The 5,385-nt window shown below is 27.3% G+C and overlaps 1 pseudogene; it reads right to left on the reverse strand.

The window, feature by feature from the left end:
* Nucleotides 1-639: 639 nt before the first annotated feature.
* On the reverse strand, nt 640-2,304 carry LOC147076000 (uncharacterized; annotated as a pseudogene).
* Between the last annotated feature and the right edge of the window lie 3,081 nt (nt 2,305-5,385).

A 5,385-nucleotide genomic window follows, 5' to 3' on the forward strand; every position in this document is an offset into this window, starting at 1 on the left:
ATGACCACCTTTTTGACGAGAAAATTTTCCCTTGGGCCGCCTGATGGTTTATTATGAATATCATACAGTAAAAATTTTATATTTTGCATTTAAGAGCTGTGTTGCGTATATTTTGTATTACCTGTATATCTAATTGATTGATAATATCCAATCGCTTGATCATCGTCACAGTGCTGATGAATTATTTCAAAAACTGGTCTTGGTTTTCATTAATCACAGCATAATACAAAATTGGAATCCATATAGCTTATAGGTGGTTGATAACAATCAATGAATGAGTTGCCCCATATTCATAACACAACCATCAAATTTAGAAATTTACTGTGAATTTAGCAACATTATCAGAATGTATTGCACCCATATTCATAATACAACCATCAAATTTATAAATTAAATAAAATTTGCATCGAGTTGACAACAATCCTAGAATGAGTTGCACTCATATTCATAATATAACGATCAAATTTAGAAATTTAATATTGTTTTCTGTGGATTAAGCAACAACTTCTGAATGATCTATGTTGATATTAAACATAAAAAGAATGAACCCTGCAAACTTAAAGTTATAAAAAAAAAATTAGCAATTATTTTTTGCTACGTTGCACTAAGCTATGAATATTTTCATTTTAATTTTTTTATTTAAGATCCTTCCGTAGTTTCTGTATCCTTTTCTACGTCAGGTTTCATCGCAGGGAATAAAAGAACGTCTTTAATATTAGCAGCGTCTGATAAAAACATAACTAACCTATCGATTCCGATTCCCCATCCACCTGTTGGTGGAAGTCCATATTCGAGGGCTGTAACAAAGCCTTTATCCATTTTCATTGCCTCATCATCACCCTTTTCCGCATCCCTAACCTGCTCTTCGAATCTTTCTTTCTGATCAAAAGGGTCGTTTAATTCCGTATAAGCGTTGCAAATTTCTTTTCCATTTATAAAAAGTTCGAATCTTTCGGTTAATAACGGATCATCTCTGTTCTTTTTGGCGAGTGGGGACATAACTAAAGGATGGTTCATCACAAAAGTAGGGTTAATACATTGTGGTTCGATGAATTCCCCTATCAACTTATCAAGGACCCTAGGCAAGGTATATGGTTCATGAAGTTTAATGTTTTCTTTCTTAATAAAGAATAGGAAAAAATCAAGCATTTCATCTAGATTGCCACCATATAGCTTAAAATTAGAAATAAAATCTTTAGTTAGGTACTTTTCCCCTTCCTTTAATTCCCAGGTTTTCATTATCTCACTCATTCTTAAATTAAGTTCGGAAATAATATCAATTCTTTTAAAAGGCCTTGAGAAGTTTAGTTCAACTGGATCCGGACGCTGCTCTCTTTTCATAGGCCAATGACTAATAACTTCCTTTTTGAATATTTCTTTGACCATCCCATTGATCATTTCTTCAGTCATTTCAATTAAATCGTTGTAATCAGCATAGGCCATATAAAACTCACATATTGTAAATTCTGGGTTGTGGGTTAAATCAATTCCTTCATTTCTGAAAACCTTGCCGAGCTCATAAACTCGATTTAATCCACCAACCACGAGCTGTTTTAGAGAAAGTTCGGGTGAGATTCTCATAAAAAGATCAAGATTGAGTTCATTATGGTGTGTTATAAAAGGTTTTGCTGCTGCACCCCCAGGAATCAAATTCATCATTGGTGTTTCTACCTCAAGGAACTCGAGATTATCAAGGTATCTCCTTATATAATTTATGATTTTGCTTCTTGTATAAAACCTATTCAAAGACTCTGTGTTTGTTAGAAGATCAAGGTATCTCATTCTATAAATCATATCAGGATCTTTCAATCCAAAATGTTCAGACGGTAATGTTCTCAAACAGGGCGCTAAAAGTGTGAGTGAGGTTGCAAAAACAGATAACTCATTGTTCTTTGTTCTTCCAGGATGACCAGAAAATCCAATAACATCGCCTCTTTTGAAATAATCAATGGCTTTAGAAAATTTGGAAGGACCAAAGGTAATAAAATTATTTATACTGAGATTCTCGATTTCTGGCTCTTCTTGTGCAAAATTTTGAACAACAACCTGTATATAATTTCCATTATCGAAAAGTTTGTAAAAATTAAGTTTCCCAAACTTTCTCATTGTAATTAATCTACCTGCAGAAGCAACTATATCTGTCGATTTATTTTCCTGTTTAACATCGGAATATTTGGATATTATCTCCGATATGGTATTCTTTACCACGTATTTATGCGGATAACATGTCTCATTCGCTGCTAGTTGTTCTTTAATCTGTTTGGATCGTTGAATGTAGTATTCATCTTCTTTAATTTCGGCCATTTTCCTTTGATGGGATAAATTTAATATATAAAAATAGCTGGATGGTTTAAAACATCAGTAAACTAAAAAATCACGTATTGCATGATATATATTTAAAAGGAATCTGATATTCCATGGGCATAAATCAGCAACTTCAAAAACTCTAATATCTAAAAAAATCATTCATTTCTTTGAACTAAAGTTGTAAGATAGAAACTCTGAAATTTCTTAAATATTCTAAATTATCTGACATAAAGGTATGAAAAAATGAATTCTGATACTTAGAATTTTATAAAGCATAGGACTTTGAGCGAGTTTTCTTTGAGAATGAAAACATAAATAACGAAACTCAAATATTTCTAATTTTATAGAGCATAGGAATGTGAGCGAGTTTTCTTTGTGAATAAATATATATATAAAATGAACTCTAATACTTTTACTTTTATAAATCACAGTACTGAGTGCGAGTTTTATTTGGGATAAATTTAGAAACTCGATATTTCTAATTTAATAAGCACTACCTGTAAGTGAGCCTAATAATATTATTATGTTAGCTTTTATTACCTATAAATCAGAATTATTGTGTAATAAATTGAATATTACTTTAAATTCAATTTCTTTAATAGGCCAAGTCTGTGGTAGCAGATATAGAAATTTCTCGAATGAACAAACCAAATTAATTAATATTGCGCAAACTATTATTAAAGTGCAAGGAATTCCAATGAAAGCACAAACAATTATATTGAGAATAAACCTTGATATAAAATTTTGTAAAGAAGACGATGCTTTGAGGAAAGTCATAAAAATGAAGTTTCGGAAATAATTAGTTAACAAGTATGTTATTTATAGCAATAAAAACCTTTTTTTTACAAATTTAAATAGCTAAAAATAATATTCACTTTTGTATAAATATAATAATATATGAAAATCGTTTTTTATAGCACAATGCTCAAAAATACATAGTATATAAAAAGGTTCCCTGACTATACACATAATTATTTGAGTCGAATACTGTGATAAACCATTATTTCGCATATTTAAATAAAAATACGTTTTTATCACGCTCAATTATTTTAGAGTGATTACATTTAAGAACTAAGCATTCGTATTTTCGTATAAAAAAATTAAATGAAATATGGCTTGTATAGAAAAGTAGAAAGTCATGATATGTAATATTATTTGAAAAAAAAAACAAAACTTCAATTGATAATAAACTTTTATTAACCTTTACAGCGTATGAGAAAGAAATAAAAACAACATTCTTCGAATTTAAAAATTGCGCTCACTCCAGATTCTTTAGGAGATCTTAATCAAATAAATGCATTTAATATATTCTAAAGGGATAATAAGTGCTATCATCAATTTTTTTTTAAATTTCAGATCATAGGTATGTGTAATTTAGTGATAAATATAATATAATAAAAATATCATAGAAAAAATATCGTCTTCATACTTTCTATCACACCTTGTGTATAAAATGAAGCCAAAATAATTATATTTATAAACCTATTATAGCTAATACCAGAACTTATATTACCTTCTTAACCAAGCCAAAAAATATAAATGAACTAAGTTTTGTACATATTTTCTTTTATTTCAAGAACTGCAGCTTATTGTATACCAAATGTGTGTTAAATTTTTTTATCTGTGTAAAACCAGAAAGCGCCAAAAATTAAGTCGCGCATATAATCTAATGTCCTCTATATCACAATCGATTATAATTTCATAAAATCAGAGGGTCTATTTTTTTTATTAGAGTATCTCCATAAGTTATATTTAAGAAATTTTGCGACCGCTTCCCCTGATTTTATATTTCTAACATTTTTACGTCATTTATTTTAGTGCCTTTTTAATCCTAGATTTTTAGTCGCTGTTTTTTTGATCATTATTTTTCATTTTTATTTGAATAATTATCGTCATTTATTTATTATTTATAAAAATATCGATCCTTGTTCGTTTAGTTCTCATATTTTCTACTTGATTTGATTTTAATCATGATGATAGCCTAGATAAGGGTTTTTTTTGTCCATAAAAAAGCATTCTATGCGCTTTTTATTATATTCTTTCCTTATATATTTTTTTGAAGATTGTATATTTTATGATGAACGATATTTTCTTGTCTCTTAAATAAAACTTCAAATTTATTCCTATCAAATAACTTCAGTGGTTTCATTATGTTTAATACAAGCATTTTTCAGTCTTTATATTCTTCATCTCTTATGAAAAATACATTTAATATTTTTTTTATTAAAAAAAATGAAGCCGAAAAAAATAGCAATTCTAAAATTAAAATATGATATATTTATGCGGTAAAAGGCAAAAAAAATTGTAAACTTGATTGTATAAATTTTTGTACACATTTTTGGATTATATCTTGACCGCTTTTTTTTCTAAAATACATTAGAAGTAAATAAAAAATCTAATTGATAAACGAAATATTTTTTTTATTTGAAATATAGATAGATATAAACCATTTCCATTATACAAATCCATGATATAATACCAATAAAAACATTATGAGAAAAATTAATCGGTTAAAAGATATTTTTATTGGTTTTAAATAATATAATAAAAGGGGTATTGATCTAAAAATGAATTTTATGGATTTTATTATTTTGATTAATGGCATTTTTTTTTATTTGTTGTAAACATAAAAATCACTACATATTGATAAATCTGGTGTTTTCCAAGTGTATAATATGATTATGTCCTTTATATAATTCGATTTAAAGGTACACTTCAATAATTAAGAATAAAACGGAGAATATTTCTTACAATAATAAATAATTTCTTGCTGTATTTTTGTACCTTATATCTAAGTTTAAGTAAGAAAGACAGATAAATTGTTTTAAAAAGGTTCCTATATTACTAGAATGATCCCTTTAAATATAAATATAGCCCATAAATAAAAATTATTTTATATTATAGTTACAATTAGAGAAATATATTGTATAAAATCTATAAAATTTATATTTTAATATTGAAAATAAAATGATAAAGATTGCTATATTTGTACTTATTTCTCTTCTTCTAAGAAATACTGAATTTAACCGAAAAAAGTTGAAAAGATAAACATATTTTTGAAATTATAACATACATAAC

Source organism: Rhyacophila brunnea, unplaced genomic scaffold (assembly GCF_057557595.1).
Source record: "Rhyacophila brunnea isolate RB1 unplaced genomic scaffold, BYU_Rbru_1.0 scaffold_137, whole genome shotgun sequence".
NCBI lineage: Eukaryota > Metazoa > Arthropoda > Insecta > Trichoptera > Rhyacophilidae > Rhyacophila > Rhyacophila brunnea.